The sequence below is a fragment of the Triticum aestivum genome, chromosome 4B (genome assembly GCF_018294505.1).
Source record: "Triticum aestivum cultivar Chinese Spring chromosome 4B, IWGSC CS RefSeq v2.1, whole genome shotgun sequence".
In the NCBI taxonomy this organism is placed as follows: domain Eukaryota; kingdom Viridiplantae; phylum Streptophyta; class Magnoliopsida; order Poales; family Poaceae; genus Triticum; species Triticum aestivum.
This window is the reverse complement of record NC_057804.1, coordinates 298,483,437-298,502,158: the sequence shown is the minus strand read 5'-3', so window position 1 is coordinate 298,502,158 and position 18,722 is coordinate 298,483,437.

Genomic DNA, 18,722 nt, shown 5'->3' with positions numbered 1-18,722 from the left:
GTAAAAACATTATATATGAAAAATGCTTAGATTTCTGTCTAGTTTCATAATATGCCACTATCATCCATGTTTAAGAATTTTAAATTATTGTTTGTTTAAATTTTCTTGAATGACATGCTAAAATGCTTTATTTCATAACTTAATAACTGTAGCTCCAAATTTAATAAACTTTATATGGAAATTGGGTAGAAAAATGCATAGATTAAATTGGTGCACTTTATTTTACTGCTTAACAACATTAAAATATGGTTTAGGGCAGAACAATACCAAATTCGAAATATGGACATGAGGATTTTTCGGAATTGTTGTTTGTTGTTCTGGCCTCATTTAAACTTGCCTAAATAGTTAGTTACTTATGCTTCACCTCTTGCCATGTATAATAACATTTAATATTGTTGGGTACATAAACGAGAGAGAACTAAATAATCGATGTGGTGTTGTTGAACTCCACTTAACTTGTAGTTTTGTTTGTGCACTTTGCCATGTCATGCATATTTAAACCGGACATGCATCATACTTGGTTGTGCATCATGCCATGATCATGTGATGGTTGTTTACCATGTTGTTTGCTTCTTTCCGGTTGCACTTCTCCTTGATAGTCTCGGTTACGTTGCGATTGTGAGGATTCGTTTGACTACATCCGTTTGTCTTCTTCTTGGACTCATTCTTCTTCCTTGCGGAATCTCAGGCAAGATGACCATTACCCTCGATATCACATCTATCTTTGCTTGCTAGTTGCTTCGTTCTATCGCTATGCTGCGCTACCTTTCACTTGTTTACCATGCCTCCCATATTGTCGTGTCATCCTCTAACTTTTTCACCCTTCCTAGCAAACCGTTGTTTGGCTATGTTACCGCTTTTGCTCAGCCCCTCTTATAGCGTTGCTAGTTGCAGGTGAAGTTGAAGAGTGCTCCGTGTTGGAACATGGTTATGTTGGGATATCACAATATCTCTTATTTTAATTAATGCATCTATATATTTGGTAAAGGGTGGAAGGCTCGGCCTTTTGCATGGTGTTTTGTTCCACTCTTGCCGCCCTAGTTTCCGTCATACCGGTGTTATGTTCCTTGATTTTGCGTTCCTCACGCGGTTGGATTTATGGGAACCCCTTGACAGTTCACATTGAATAAAACTCCTCCAGCAAGGACCAACCTTGGTTTTACATTTGCTTAACAACCTATAACCCTCCCTTGGGGTCTACAGCCCCGAGGGTCATCTTTATTTTAACCCCCCGGGCCAGTGCTTCTCTAAGTGCTGGTCCGAGCTAGATCCGCTTGCAGCGCCTCCTCGGGGAAACTTGAGGGTTGGTTTTAGTTGTACGTAGTGTTCATCCGGTGTGCCCTGAGAACGAGATTTGTGCAGCTCCTATTGGGATTTGTCGGCACAGTCGGGCGGTCTTGCTGGTCTTGTTTTACCATTGTCGAAATGTCTTGTAACCGGGATTCCGAGACTGATCGGGTCTTCTTGCGAGAAGAAATATCCTTTGTTGATCATGAGAGCTTGTGATGGGCTAAGTTGGGACACCCCTGCAGGGTATAAACTTTCGAGAACCGTGCCCGTGGTTATGTGGCAGATGGGAATTTGTTAATATCGGGTTGTAGAGAACTTGACACTTTACTTAATTAAAATGCATCAACCGCGTGTGTAGCCGTGATGGTCTCTTCTTAGTGGAATCCGGGAAGTGAACACGGTTTGGGTTATGTTTGAACGTAAATAGTCTTCAGGATTACTTCTTGATCACTTCTAGATGATGACCGTTGCGTTGCTTCTTTTCTCGCTCTTATTTGCGTATGTTAGCCACCATATTTGCTTAGTGCTTGCTGCAACTCAATCTCATTACCTTAGATCTTGGTCGTTGCTATGTTTTGTTTCATGTTGATTAGTAGTGGAGCCCAGTTGGGACGATCGGGGATCTAGCAGTTGGGTTATCTTCTTTTCTTTTGGCTTCGTCCGTAGTTGGACTATGTCTGTACTCTGAATGATGTATGATTTATTTAAGTACTTGTGTGAAGTGGCGATTGTAAGCCAACTCTTTATCCCATTCTTGTTCATTACATGGGATTGTGTGACCCTTCTTGCGACAAAACCACCATGCGGTTATGCCTCTAAGTCATGCCTCGACACCTGAGAGATATAGCCGCATTGTGGGTGTTACACACTCCTTCATCGATGAACACCGGGGTGCGAGGCGTTGATGCTGACCTTGCCGGGTTTGCAGGAGAAGAACAACAGAAGGAGGAGCCACTGAGCGCCACTCCCAACATGCTACCCCCCGCGACTACACCGCCCCGAGGGGCGTCCCCAGCAAGGGCATCCATCACCGAGCCCACGCACATGGAGGAGGAGGAGGTGAACTTGGGTGCTGGGGATTCTGCCCCGGCAACAAACAATGGCGGGGAGGGCGCTGTCGTGGTTCTAAATCTGACAGTAGAATGGGGGGTAGGTATGGAGAGGCAAGATCCTAGCTATGGAGTAGTTGTACACACGAGTGTTTAACGAGTTCGGGCCCTTCTCTGAGGAAGTAATAGCCCTATGTCTCGGAGCCCGGAGGCGGTCGACTGGTTTATGTGTATATGAGTTACAGGGGTGCGAACCCTTCTACCAGTGGAGGGGGGTGGCTTATATAGAGGACGCTAGGACCCCAGCCAACCCACATAGCAGAGGGTTAAAGTACATTAAGGTCGGGCGTTACTAGTAACGCCCTACATAAAGTGTCATCATGACCATTAAGACTACTTAATTACAGACCGTTTGGATACAGAGTAGATCTTGAACTCCTGATGGTCGAGTGAGTCTTCATGGTCGAGTGTCTTTAGGTTCGTCGAGTGTCTTCTAGCCGGTCGAGTGGAGTCTCTCTTGGTCGACTGGAAGATAGCTTCATCTAAGGATGTCCTTGGGTACGGTATCCTAGATAGGTCCATGACCCTACCCTAGGTACATAACATCATCATTAGACCCCGAATGGATCGAGGTTCGAGTGAGGAAGGAGGTGATGATTTTCTCCGACTCATTTCCTGTGCTTTGATTATGTCGTATCTTGGATCGGCGATTTTTCTTTCGGCGTTGGCGTCAACTTTTACTTCAGTCGCCTTGATCCATTCTTGCCTTCTATCGAGTGAATTTTTTGAACTTTATTGAACTTCCGAGCAATGGATCGCAGGAAAGATATCGTCTGACAGATTGATCTGCTGTTAGCGGATTTTGTGGGATCTAAATTTTGGGAAGCGCGCGAAGCGGGGCGAACCGCGGTACTCGAAAGGGATAAGGCGTGGACGCCTTGATTTCTGCGCCGCCTTTTTCGCCACGTATCGTGCATGCGCGACTATTTCGGGATGTGACAGGACTGCCCGGACCCACTCGTCAGCCACTCGGAAGCGTCCTTATATAAAGCGTCGGGCAAGGGCTTTTTGAATAGTGCCTTCCCATTCTTCTCTCCTCCCTCTTTGCCTCCGCCCACTGCGCCTGCTCTCGCCTTCGCCTACCCACTCCTCGCGCGCTTCGCCGGCAACAATGGTGAAGGAGAAGACGGTGGCCCTAGAGCGCACGAAGAAGGGGACGGCGACGGGGAAAGAATAGAGGGGACCGTCCAGTCGGGGCGGATCTTCGTCAAGGTCCCGCCTGCCAAAGGGTTGGGTCCAAGGGGATTGGATCCGCTCGACCATCACTGAGAAAGATCTCAATGACCTGGCCAATGAGGGACTGATCCCCCACGGGTCAGCAAGGCTTCCGGGGACCGAGTGTCAGCCGCAGCCGCAGGAGGGTGAGTGCGTTCTCTTAGCCAGTCATGTAGACCGTGGTTTTTCTCTGCCGCCGAGTGTTTTCTTCCGAGGGTTTCTGAATTTCTTTGGGGCGTAACTCCACCATTTCACTCCCAATTCCATCGCCTATCTTGCTGCCTTTGTGTCCATGTGCGAGAACTTCCTGGGTTGTCGACCACACTGGGGTCTCCTTAAGCACATATTCACCTGTCGCTCACAGACAATGAAAAAGGCGAGTCCGGACGATGAGAGGACTAAGGTTATCCAGATGTGCGGTGGTCTTGGGATCCAGATGGGGAATAAAAGTACTTTCCCGGCCATGACCCTTCCTGAGTCGGTCAGAGGGTGGCAGTCGACTTGGTTCTACTGCCAAGACGAGTCGACGCCGGGGCAGTCGACTGGTCTCCCACCGTTTTCCATGGACCGAGTGGACAAACCCTCTTCTCTGAAAGTGCTTCCTGAGGAGAAAGTTCAGGTAAAAATGCTGATGGAGCGGGTAGTCCAACTCGTTAGAGACGGGGTGACGGGTATGGATCTTTTGGAGGTCTTCCTTAGGCGGCGCATCCAACCACTTCAGTACCGAGGCCATCCGATGTGTCTGTATTGTGGAACCGAAGACACCACTCGGGTCCATCCAGAGGCGGTCGATGACGCCACACTAGAGAGGTGGGTGACCGCAATCACGGGGAATAAGGACAACCCTCAAGGGGCCAGGAGGATCCCACCACTTGACTGTACCTACACACCGGACACGGTATGGCCATTTATTTCCAATTGCCATCTTGCTTTATTCATTCTGTTTCGCTGTGAATTGGTCGAGTGATCTTTGTTTTGCTTTGTTGCCTGACAGGCCACCACGGAGTTATACTCGATCCCAATGGAGCGCAGACGCCGACGGAAGAGGAGGAAGGAAGTGGGGGCGAAAGCCCGGAGGAGTGGGATTCAGATGCTGACGACGATGATGAGGATGATGACTCTGATGAGGAGGAAGAAGAGGAGGAGGAGGAGGAAGTTGCACCTCCCCGCTCGGAAAGATGCTCGAAACTTGTGCATGATCCCGCGACTGAGCATGGTAAGGGGGTCGCAACCGCTACACAGTCGACCAAGCGCCCTCGGACTACTTCTCCGGCGCCGACTAAGAAGGCTCCGAAGCAATCTCGAGTGGCGCCGTCGAAACCTGCGAAGGTCTTGCCGAAGATGAAGATGGTGATCCCCACAATCTCAGGGTAATGGTAGTCTTGAGTTTTCCCCGTTTCATGAACTTGTTCTTGGTCGACTCATGGGCCAATCGACTGACTTCTGGAACTGCACACTACAAGAAATATGTCAACTTATGACCACCACTATTGGTCACTGAAAGCTCACAAATTTCCATTTATGACCTTTTTGTGACCAAAAATAGAAGGTCAAAAGCTGGCCGTCGTAAACTGACTATAGCGACCTTTCTTCTGGAATGGTCAAAGACGTTTACGACCAAAATATTCCTACTGTGGCGTTTTGGTCACTAGCAACCTCCCCAAGCCACGTAGGCATCCAGCGTGGCAAGCTGATGTGGCACAAGATTCAGCCCGGTCCGATTTGGTGTTCTACATGGGCCGAGCCCATTAATTCGGTCTTTTTAGTTATCATTTTTTTGTCATTCCGGTCTGCTACATGGGCCTGGCCTAATATTTCAGCCTTTTTTGTTTTTGGGTCAAGGCCTTTCTGGCTCAACGGTTTGTATTTTTTTAGGAGATGGGTCCAGTACTCAAATGGGTCACGATTGTCATGTTCTAATATGTGGGTCCATGTTTTCTATTCATCAGTAAATAAATAACCAATATTCAAATCAAAACAACCAGAAAGCACAGATAATACTTCAAATATCAGCCAAAATAAGTCTGTTACATCATATAACTTAGATACAATGGTAATCACAGCCACAAGCTCTACAAGTCTCTACAAGTGTAATCGCAACCACAAGCTCTACAAGTGCCCTTTGACAACTTCAAGTAGCCCTTCAGTTTCTATCAATCCCGATTTGAGGAACACACTAGGCTTCAGGGTCTTCTCCATAGTGTCGACCAAAGATCTCACCCTTCATCGGCATCAGAGTGATGCACCTGAACATGGCAGGGAAAAGGATTACCTGCCAAAAGCCAAATTTATACAAGATATCAGCCTTTCAGTGGTGCAGAATATCAGAGAACCATGCTTCAGCATTACAGGGCATGGAAACGTAAAATGCAATTTTTTCACAAAAGGCGTACAATCGCAAATTTACTATCCACAAAATTAAATTGGAAAAAACAAGTGAAACAGTGAAGTGCATGTCAGCCTTAGTGTTTCTATTTCCTACAAATGACTGAGACCATGGTGTTTCAACCTTTTGCAGAACACTATTCTATAACAATATATATTGAGCATGCTACAGCAGAAGCTTGAATTTATGGTTTCTATACTTCTACATTATACATCCTCAGTAATATAGACCTTTTTGCTACATACTGTACACGGCAATAGGAGAAAAATTCTAATAAATTCATTACACGCTTGCCAATAAAAATGACAAGTTAACTACACACCAGGGAACATAAACTTGAGAGGTTGAGATCAAGGCCTATCAACTACATCATATATATGCATTAAAAAAGAAGGCCATATGGACGACCAATGCATCATAATTATCAGTTTTAAACACTACAGGACCAGAAAGTAGGTGCTACTTCAAGTTTTAGAACTCAACCATTCATCAGTAATAGTAGCAATTTAATCTTACTAAAGATAGGCACTACAGCCAGAACTTACACGCAAAGATCCTGGAATTTTATGCACAACACCAGCAGATTAGCTATATGAACACAATACCAGAATTTTATGCATCATGAATGAAGAAATCAAAATAGGATGCTTCGCTTTACTTGTGTGCGGAGGATAAGCAAAAGTAGCAGCACATGCTTTTCCTATTTGCTTTGCTTTCCTATTAGCATCTCCGGTCAATCAAACAGGATGCAGCAAGTGATTACATTAACCCCGATTCAAATATTTGAAGTACTGGACAATCATTTCATGCAGCCATTCATAAACATACTACTACAAGGGAATTACAACTTTTATTTTAAGCATAATGTTTAAGTACGTAAACTTTCCTCAAGAGTCCCTACACACTACTACTCAACTACTATACGTGCGTAGTACTCTGTCAGTAAGCAGCAGAGGAGATTGAAACGTAAGGACCATGTGTGTGTGTGTGTAGAAAACACACACAATAAACACTGAACATCACTAGTCACCCTACACACAGCAAGCTTCAGATGTTTAGAACAGATCAACATGTTGAGCAGTTAGGGAATCACGAGAAGGAAGTAGGAGGGTGGATCACGATGGTCTCACCTTGTTGCCATCGTCCTCATCCAACCCCGGCGACCAAGTACACATCCAAGCCAGTTCACGAATCCATGGGTGCTAGCTTGCCTACCAGCACCAGCATTGTGCCCCTGGATGCCACAAAAACAACCTGACTTGTAAGCATAGATAGAGAAGAACAAAAGCGAAACAACACACTAATGCTACAGTGCCTCCGAGTATAATCTTAATATAGCCAGCAACACTTAAAAGAAATAATATCTATAGAAGATTCCATACAAAGTAGAACAGTTGTACTTGGCAATGCACACATAGCTACTGGTAACTGGTTATTTTGGTTCATTGTCATCAAATTAAAAAAGAACCAAAGGAACATACAAAGAGTACAAGAACAAACAAAGCTCATTGTCTGATTTCATTTTAGCTAACAGAATGTTGTGACAGCAAATGTGAAATGCTTGATGATGTACATGAATTCACATTTAGAAGGAAATAACTGAAACTACTCATCATTCATGAACATACATATGTAATCTTAATCTATGAAATTACTGCAGAAAGAACTACTGTAATGGACCATTCATCAACATACATCTATAATCTTAATCTTTTGATATTGTGTTGGAAAGAAAGAACTACTGCAGATTCATAGTACAACGAAGGAACTGCTGTTGAACTGAAAATACTGCAGAACCAACACCAAACAGCTATTGCAGACAACACTGACAAAGAAGGAGACCGGGGTTGCACTCGCAATGCGCTAGCGTGTAGACCAGGGTTCAGTAATAGGAAACAACTGAATATGACATAAGGATGCAACAAAACTAACATGACAGGGTAACATGGCATTCAGCTACCCCAAACCATCTAGATCCCAAAATCCGGGGCATTTCCCACTCCCAAATCGCTGCATCCTCCAACTTAAAAGGATGCAAACACTTGACAGTAACTCCATCCTAGCTATGTAATTCAAGTTCAGCAACAGAAAACAAAACCGTTGGATATGACAGTAGGATGCAACAAAATTAACATGACACGACACGGGGACGAAATAAACAAGTTCTAACTGAGATGCACAAAACAGTCTACTGCCTCAACCCATCTGAACCCCGAATCCTAGTACCAGCAATTCAATCGAGTAGAGAGGAGGAGAGGATGAGCTCACCTACAGCCAGAATAAGATCCATGGCTGATACATCCCGACAAGCAGCCATGGTCGAGCACTCCCTCCCTAGGCGCCATCCATCCTTGTTGTCCAGTCTATCTACAATCCATCCTTCCTCCTGCATACCTACAATCGAAGAACAGAGCAGAGTTAGAGAGAGAGAGAGGGGGAGAGAAAGAGGAGGGGATGGAGTCACTGGAGGAGAGCTCGAGTACCCCATGGCCACCGAGCGGAATAGCACCATCCAGGGGCTAAGCCACGTGTGAGGGCGCGACAGATGTCGGGGAGGAGCTGCCAAAGTCACTGGAGCCGTGCTGACGATGGATCTAGAAGGGAGGCGGCGCAGATGTGTCTGATTTGATCTGGGCGGGGCGGGGAACACCGGCGTCAGCCAGGCCAAGCCGCGAGAACGCCTCTGCCAGGCACACCAGCGTCAGATCCGCCCACTCCCTCTGATCCTCCTCCTCCCCCGGCGCCGCCTCGCCGGCCTCGCGTCTGGTCGCCATCTCGCCTCCGCTCGCTTTTCTCTTTGGGTTGGTGAGCTGGTTGGTTCGGTTGGGTGGTGAGGGAAGGGGAGGGGCGAGAGGAGGGGGGCGTGGGGGAGACCATGAACGATGGAGAGCTCCACCGGAGGGAGGTGGCGGTGGCGGCGATTGATCTGGAAGGGAGGCGGGGATGGATTGGGTTGCGGGGCTCGCGGTGAGGTGAGACGAGGGAGAGATGGTGAGGGGAGGGAGGGACGAGGTCGGCAGCGGTGGGTGAGGAGGACGGCAAGGTCGGCGGTGAGTGATGAGGAAGGCGAGGTCGGCGGTGGATCGGGAGGTGGCTGCGGCGGCGAGCAGATGGGGGAGAAGGATGCGACGGGGGAAGGGGTGTGATGTAAGCTAGGGTTTGTGCTGCGGTGGGGTGGATGGATGGATGGATGGACGGATGGATGTGGGATGGTGAGATGGATGGATGGATGGATGAGTGCCATGTCATCGATCCGTGGGAATGGTTCTGATTGGTTCGGAAAATCAGCGATTTAAAAGAGTTTCCAAGTACAAAAACTAGAGGGATTTTGTGAAGTAGCTATCAAAAATATTTTGCAAAAGGGTACCACACAAATTTTCACTAGAGTTAGACCACATTTTATGGATAAGGACCAATTTGTACGCATTTCTCATCTTTCTAGCTATTTTTAATCATTTTTCGAGTGCCCCAAATGATGTTTTTTTTGTGAAGAACCTACCAAATAATTATTGCAAAATTGCACCAAATCATTTTTCTAAAATACTAGGTCATATTTAACGCATAATTGACCAAATGGTTGGGTGTAAAAAGTTTTGATCCACATCTGGTGAAAAAGACAAATTTCCGCCGATTCAGCTGGAAGCGGGTCAAATTTGAACTGCAGCTGCCTCATAGTTTGCTATTTATTTTTTCCAAAAATCATTTCTAGTTACATAAGGACCTATTTAATCAGAGAAACACCAAAAAATTCCAAGATTCAACCACTAGCTAGGAACGGTCATTCCCGCCGTTTTGACCGCATTTTGGAACGGGCATAAAAAATTCAAAAAAAATCAAAAAATTGGGAAAACTTCGCATTGTGTCATCATATGTGGCCAAGTTCCCAGGAAAAATAACAAACTTGTAATACAGCAATTATTTTAAAAAAGTGTTCTTAGAAACGAGCTATCATGTGTGGAGATCAATGGCTTTCAAGCCAAATGATCAATCTTATGGCCACATTCATGGCATAGTTTGTTCAAATGATATCACATTGTGCACAACGGTGCATCTTGGAATTCCAAACAATGTTGCCAAAGGGAGTTTTCATTTGCTTTGCACGGAAAATTCATTTTCCATTTTTCGAGTGCCCGAAATGAGGTTTTTTTGTGCAGGACCTACCATATATTTGTTGCAAAATTGTACCAAATCATTTTTATAAAATATTAGCACATATTTAATGCACAATTGACAAAATGGTTGGGTGTCAAAAGTTTTGATCCACCTCTGGTGAAAAAGACAAATTCCCGCTGATTCAGCTGGAAGCGGGTCAAATTTGAACTGCAGCTGCCTCATAGTTTGCTATTTATTTTTTCCAAAAATCATTTCTAGGTACATAAGTATCTATTTAATCAGAGAAACATCAAAAGTTTTCCAAGATTCAACCACTAGCTAGGAACGGTCAAGCCCGCCGTTTTGACCGCATTTTCAAACGGGCATAAAAAATTCAAAAAAAATCAAAAAATTGGAAAACCTTCGCATTGTGTCATTATATGTGACCAAGTTTCTAGGAAAAATAATAATCTTGTAATACAGAAATTATTTTAAAAAAGTGTTCTCATAAATGAGCTATCATGTGTGAAGATTCATGGATTTCAACCCAAACGCTCAATCTCATGGTCACATTCATGGCATAGTTTGTTCAAATGATCTCATATTGTGCATAAGGGTGCATCTTGGAATTCCAAACAATGTTGCCAAAGGGAGTTTTCATTTTCTTTGCACGGAAAATTCATTTTCCATTTTTCGAGTGCCCGAAATGAGGTTTTTTTGTGAAGGACCTACCATATATTTGTTGCAAAATTGTACCAAATCATTTTTATAAAATATTAGGACATATTTAATGCACAATTGAAAAAATGGTTGGGTGTCAAAAGTTTTGATCCACCTCTCGTGAAAAAGACAAATTCCCGCCGATTCAGCTGGAAGCGGGTCAAATTTGAACTGCAGCTGCCTCATAGTTTTCTATTTATTTTTTCCAAAAATCATTTCTAGTTACATAAGTACCTATTTAATCATAAATACATTGTTTGGTGGTGATACGTCGAGGTTTGGGCGGTGGCCGAGGGCCCCAACTCTAGAGCGCGTAAACTCGCATGCCCGTCGCGTGGTCACCGCGTGACCGTGGCGTTGCCTTGTGTTCTGGGCACCCTAGGCATGTGTAGTGGGTTGAGCACTCCCTAGGTAGGTGCTAGGAACAAAATTACAACATAAGATTCTCACGAGGAGACCGATCGATGCTCAAACATGAATTAGCGACCAAGTGTTTGATTAGCGGTACGGGAAATGTACATGGCTAATGGGCGTGAGTTTTGGCTGAGGATGATCAGTTACTAAGAAGACCGTCTTCACAAATTTCCAGCTCAAAAGGAGGAGCCTAGGTGGTACTTGCTTTGCAAACCACCACACTGGACATAAATACGAATGTTGAAGCTCGGCTCAAAATAATGAATGGATTGAGCTGGCATTTGGTGGAGGATAGTTATTTGGTCATAGGAAAGCACTGTAGAAAATGGATACTATTTGGACATGCCAAAGTGGTACTTCCTTCACAAACTGTTACTCTGAACAGAATAGGAAAATGAATATTTTGAATTATTTTTGAACTAGGCAAGGAAGATTTTTACATATTTGATGAAGATATGACCCAAAGAATTTATGAGATTTTTTTGGGAATTGTGGGAATGATAGAAATATAGGTTGCTTCACAACCTAGGGAAAAACTGCCACATGGACATGACACATAGGCAAAACTGATGAGATGGCGCCTAGTCATCACAACCCACCACAATCTACAAGGTTATGACCATCTATATTGGTCATTAACAACTAGAAATAAGGTAGCAGACTAGCACTGTTTGCTTTGTGACCATTTCGTGTAAGGAAATTACGACCTTTCTGACCAAAATGGTCGCAATGGTTTAGGGTTTGAAGCCCCCTGAACAGCTTTTGACCAATTGGTCTAAAATGGTCATAAATTTATGACCAATTCTTTGAGGGTCACTGACAGAAGGTCATAAGTTGACATTTTTCTTGTAGTGGCAGTGCTGCTACTTCTGATACTTAGGCCAGGGCTGAAGACCACGAGATGGAGGATGCTGCTACCTCAAAACCTGGTATGACTCTTGTGATGCCGTTTTCAGTCGACTGACTTATTGTCTCTAATTTTGATTCTTTCTACAGCTTCATCTAACGTCGTTATCGATCTTCCCGACGACGACGATGACGAACCACCAAGGCAGAGGAGGAGCAAGAAGGCGTCTGCTGGCAAGGTGACTCAGGACGTGCCAGCACCCGAGACGTTGGTCGTGGAGGGAGACAATGTCACTCGGCCTACCGTAACCTTTGCGGTGCCGTTGACGAGTGCTCGTCCTTCGTTGTCGAGTGCTGCTCAACCCTCACTTTTCTCAACCTACCCTGTTCCTGAAGACCAAGCTAGTGCTGCTAAAGAAGCAATCCGTCAAGCGGGGGTCATGATGGAGCAAGTGAAGGAAATACGAGAAGCCAGCCAGGCAGCCTATGATGCCAATTCGGCTCCTCAGAGTAATGTTCAGGTCAGTCGGTCACTGCCTGTTCTGTTAGGATATGATATCTGAAAACTCTTCCTTCTGAAATTCTTAGAGTTTGTCCTACACCCATTGGGTGTGTCGATTGAAATTCCGGATTGGTGGGGGCACGCTGAGTGCACCCACTAGGTGTAGTCCTCAAGGCTATGGTCAACTGCTGGCAGTCGACCATAGGCTTTATGTCTTAAGTTTTTTCCTTACTCGACTAGGTCGAATAGATTCATAGACCGGTGGGGGCACGCTGAGTGCACCCACTGGGTGTAGTCCCCGAGACTGTGGTCGACTGCTGGCAGTTGACTATAGTCTGAAGAACATCTCCCGTTTTTTTTGTTGGTCGACTGGTCGACTCTAGTGGGGGCACACTGAGTGCACCCACTGGGTGTAGTCCCCGAGACTATGGTCGAATGTTTGTATTCGGCCGTAGTCTTAGAAACGCTATGATTTTTCCTTACTCACTCGAAAGTGAATTGTCTTTCACATCTGTCGATTGGTTCTTCGTAGAAATCCTGTGACCTTGCGGCTCGTTATACTGAGTTGGAGAAAAAACACATTCAACTCGAGCTCGATCTGAAACTGGCCCAAGAGAACTTGACGAAGGCGAAGGAGGAAGCTAAAGGTATGCTTGGTGAGGCCTTTGACGATTTCCTTTGCCTCTCACTTGTTTCTGAATCTAATCTCACTGTAACTTTGTAGACAAAGTGAGGGATGCCCTAGAGAAGCAAGAACTTGACTTGGCTGAGATGCAAAAAACTGCTTTAGAGAAGACCAAGCTTGCAGATGAGAAGCTGGCTTCAGTGACCAAGCTTGAAGAAGAAAACACCAATCTGAAAGTTGCTCTTGATGCTGCCAACCAGGAGGTCAGTCGACTGAAAAGTGACAAGACCACCCTGAATGACAAGGCCAGTGAGTTGATGAGAAAGAAGAACAGTCTGGAACCTTATCTGGGTGGACTCGCCAAGAAGTTGTTCCTCATGCTTGAAGGTAATCCTTTGTATCGAACAAATATTTTAATTGTAACCTCCGACTATTTGTCTTGACTCGGTGGTCGTGCTTGCAGAATTTTGTCAGAACTTTGAAGAGGAGACCGGTCGACTGGAAGTAAACCTGGACCCCATCAACTCTCCCGTGAAAGATGAAGTCGCCATGAATGTGCTCCGGCTTGAATCTCGCGTTGCTGCTGTCATCGACTATCTCGCAAGGCTGAAGGTCGCAATTTCTCGCATCGACACAACACTTTGGCCAAGAGAGACACTCCAGAACGACCTCGAGTCTCTGATGACTCGACTGAACGAGGTCCCAAGTCAAGTGCAGGAATGGAAGAAGTCTTCGGCTAGGTGCGGTGCGGATGTTGCTCTATCTCTGGTCCGCGTTCACTGCAAGGATGCACGAGAGGACAAGATGGTGGCTCTTAGGGTGGCTAATACCAAGAAGCACGATTTCAGATCTTTCATGGAGACCTACATTGCTGCTGCCACTCGGATTGCAGATGGAATTGATCTGGACGAGTTTGTTACACCTTCCAGCCCTCCATAGGAGGGGTAAAAAACTTCTGAGCTTGATACTTTAAATTTGCCTCGGTATGCCGAGTGAGTTCTGTAACCGACAAACCTTAACAGGCCTAGCGCCTGAGCGATTTCGGTTCCGTTAGGTGTTATCCGAACTTGTATTCGACGTTGAATATGTTTGCATTTGGTTTGAGGTGTCTTTTGCAGGTTAAAGCGAAGCGCTCATTGCAATCGACTTGTTCCCCAATATACTTAGACGAGCATTGGGCTGCGGCTAAGCCTTCGAGTGAGAGGCTTGCTCTCCACTCGGTAAGATTTTCAAAAACTTAGGCGAGCACTGGGCTGCAGCTAAGCCCCCAAGTGGGAGGTCTGCTCTCCACTCGGTAGGATTTTCAAAAACTTAGGCGAGCACTGGGCTGCAGCTAAGCCCCCGAGTGGGAGGTCTGCTCTCCACTCGGTAGGATTTTCAAAAACTTAGGCGAGCACTGGGCTGTAGCTAAGCCCCCGAGTGGGAGGTCTGCTCTCCACTCGGTAGGATTTTCAAAAACTTAGGCGAGCACTGGGCTGCAGCTAAGCCACCGAGTGGGAGGTCTGCTCTCCACTCGGTAGGATTTTCAAGAACTTAGGCGAGCACTAGGCTGCAGCTAAGCCTCTGAGTGGGAAGTTTGCTCTCCACTCGGTAGGATTTTCAAGAACTTAGGCAAGCACTGGGCTGCAGCTAAGCCCCTGAGTGGGAGGTTTGCTCTCCACTCGGTAGGATTTTGTATTGGTGGCGTAGCTCGGAAGGAGAGGGTAGCAGTCGACCTGCACCTTGTCCTCCTTGCAGAGCGCACATTGTATTTGTGGCGTAGCTTGGAAGGAGAGAGTAGCAGTCGACCTGCACCTCATCTTCCTTGCAGAGCGCACGTTGTACTTGTGGCGCAGCTCAGAAGGAGAGGGTAGCAGTCGACCTGCACCTCGTCCTCCTTGCGAAGCACATGTTGTATTTGTACTTAGGCGAGCGCAATGCTGCAGCTAAGCCTCCGAGTGGAAAGCTGGCTTACCACTCGACAGGATTTTGTTTATCTTAGGCGAGTACTTGGACTGCAACTAAGCCTCCGAGTGGAAGGCTGGCTTACCACTCGACAGGATTTTGTTTATCTTAGGCGAGTACTTGGACTGCAGCTAAGCCTCCAAGTGGAAGACTGGCTTACCACTCGACATGATTTTGTTTATCTTAGGCGAGTACTTGGACTGCAGCTAAGCCTCCGAGTGGAAGGCTGGCTTACCACTCGACAGGATTTTGTTTATCTTAGGCGAGTACTTGGACTGCAGCTAAGCCTTCGAGTGGAAGGCTGGCTTACCACTCGGTAGGATTTTGTTTATCTTAGGCGAAACGGATTTCGCAGCTAAGCCTTCGTGTGGGAGACTGGCTCACCACTCGGTTAGGATTTTTTTTACAGACTTGGGCGAATCGGATTCGCAGCCAAGCCACCCACTGGGGGATTGTTTTGAGTGGACAAAAGAAATAACGATTACTGGGAAAATTATAAAGCTCTTGTCTTTGATAAATAAACTACAGAAGTACTTTTATTACAACTCATCCGAGTGAATACTTAGGTGTAAAAGGGGTGGAGAAGCTCCGCGTTCCAAGCTCGGGGCTCGTCGATCTGATGCTCGACATTGTAAAGACGGTATGCTCCATTGTGGAGAACCTTGGTGACGATGAAGGGACCTTCCCAAGAAGGAGCAAGCTTGTGTGGTTTCTGCTGATCCACTCGGAGAACTAAATCTCCTTCCTGGAAGGCTCGACTCTTCACGTTTTTGGCGTGGAAGCAATGCAAGTCTTGTTGGTAAATGGTCGATCTAATCAGAGCCATCTCCCTTTCTTCCTCTAAAAGGTCGACTGCATCCTGCCGTGCTTGTTCTGCTTCAGCTTCGGTGTAGAGCTCGACCCGGGGAGCATTGTGGAGAAGGTCGCTTGGCAAGACTGCTTCAGCTCCGTAGACCAAGAAGAATGGAGTTCTTCCAGTCGACTGGTTGGGCGTGGTCCTTAACCCCCAAAGCACCGAGGGAAGTTCGTCAACCCATGCCCCAGCCGCATGCTTAAGATCACGCATCAAACAGGGTTTCAACCCTTTGAGAATCAAACCGTTGGCTCGTTCTGCCTGTCCACGACTGTGGATGAGCGACTGAAGCATAGTCGACTCGTGTGCCTTGAGACGTACAGAAAGCTCTGAACTCTTCGGAGTCGAAGTTTGACCCGTTGTCAGTGATGATGCTGTGCAGGACTCCATATCTGAATATCAATTCTCTGATGAAGCTGACAGCAGTACCGGCATCGAGGTTCTTGATGGGTTTAGCTTCGATCTACTTGGTGAACTTGTCGACTGCTACCAGCACATGGGTTAAACCGCTTCTGCCTGTTCTCAAAGGACCGACCATATCCAAACCCCATACTGCAAAGGGCCAGACGAGTGGTATAGTCTTCAAAGCTGACGCGGGCTTGTGTGACATATTGGAGTAAAATTGACATCCCTCGCACTTGTCGACTATCTCCTTCGCCATTTCATTCGCTCTTGGCCAATAAAATCCGGCTTGGTATGCTTTGGCCACGATGGTCCGAGAGGACGCGTGATGGCCACAGGTCCCCGAGTGGATGTCATCAAGGATTATTCGACTTTCCTCCGGTGTTATGCATTTCTGACCAACTCCAGTCGCGCTTTCTCTGGACAACTGTCCCCTTATCACGATAAAGGCCTTAGATCGACGGACGATCTGTCGAGCCTCTTCTTCGTCCTCCGGGAGTTCTTTCCTCAAGATATATGCGATATATGGTACTGTCCAATCGGGAGTGATCACTAAAACTTCCATGATCAGGTCGACCACTGCTGGGACTTCAACCTCAGTCGGATCCGTAACACTCTTAGGTTGCGGAGCTTCGTCGGTAAAAGGATCTTCTACGACTGACGGAGTGTGGATATGTTCCAAGAACACATCACTGGGGATGGCTTCTCTCTTGGATCCTATCTTCGCCAAATCATCAGCTGCTTGATTTTTCTGTCGGGGTATGTGGTGGAGCTCTAACCCTTCGAACTTCTTTTCGAGCTTCCTCACTGCATTGCAGTATCCAGTCATGGCTGGGCTTCTAATGTCCCACTCCTTCATCACCTGATTGACCACCAAAACTGAGTCGCCATAGACCATAAGGCGACGGACGCCGAGTGAAATGGCCATGCGCAACCCATACAAGAGTGCTTCATATTCTGCTTCATTGTTGGAGGAATCAAAGTTTATCTCCTCGGGGGGAAACCAAAACAACCCAGCACCAGAACCATTTAACATCTTAGATCCATCAAAGAACATGGTCCAATGCTCCGAGTGAACTTGAGTCGGCTGCTGTTGCTCAATCCACTCGGCAAGGAAATCTGCTATAGCCTGGGACTTAATGGCTTTCTTTGCCTCGAATTTGACATCAAGGGGAAGGAGTTCAATCGCCCATTTAGCCACTCGACCAGTTGCATCTCTGTTATGCAGAATCTCTGACAATGGTGCGTCGCTGACGACTGTAATGTCGTGATCAGAGAAATAATGAGCAACCTTCTTCATGGTCATGTAGATCCCATACACAAGCTTCTGATAATGAGGATATCTTTGCTTCGATGGGGTCAAAACTTCAGAGAGATAATACACTAGGTGCTGAACTTTGAAGGCTTTCCCTTCTTCTTCCCGCTCGACCGTAAGTACTGTACTGACGACTTGTCCTGTGGCTGCAATATAAAGCAACAGAGGCTCTTTCCTGATTGGAGTAGCAAGCACCGGCTGGGTGGAGAGCAGAGTTTTTAACTCGGCAAACGCTGCATCAGCTTCTGGAGTCCACTCGAACTTGTCTGCCTTCTTCATCAGTCGGTAAAGGGGCAATGCCTTTTCACCGAGGCGAGAGATGAATCGACTTAAAGCGGCCAAGCATCTAGTAAGCTTCTGGACGTCGTGCACACGCACAGGGCGTTTCATTCGGAGTATGGTGCCGACTTTTTCTGGGTTAACATCGATTCCTCGTTCTGAAACGAGAAAACCGAGTAACTTTCCGCCAGGTACTCCGAATGTGCACTTCGATGGATTGAGCTTGATATCATACCTTCTGAGATTGGCAAATGTTTCGGCTAGGTCAGTCAATAGGTCGGAACCCTTTCGCGACTTGACCACGATATCATCCATGTACGCTTCCACATTCCGACTGATTTGAGTGAGTAAACACTTTTGAATCATTCTCATGAACGTGGCTCCGGCATTCTTGAGGCCGAATGGCATGGTGATATAGCAGAAGCACCCGGATGGAGTGATGAAAGCTGTTTTGATTTCGTCAGGTCCATACAGACGGATCTGATGATACCCGGAATAAGCGTCTAGAAAAGACAATCTCTCGCACCCTGCGGTCGAGTTGACAATTTGGTCCATGGGAGGGAGAGGAAAATGATCTTTCAGGCAGGCCCGATTGATATGTTTGAAATCAATGCACATATGAAGTGAGTTGTCCTTCTTGGGAACCATGACGACATTGGCGAGCCACTCGGAGTGGTATATCTCTCGGATAAACTCTGCTGCAAGGAGTCGAGCCACCTCCTCGCCAATG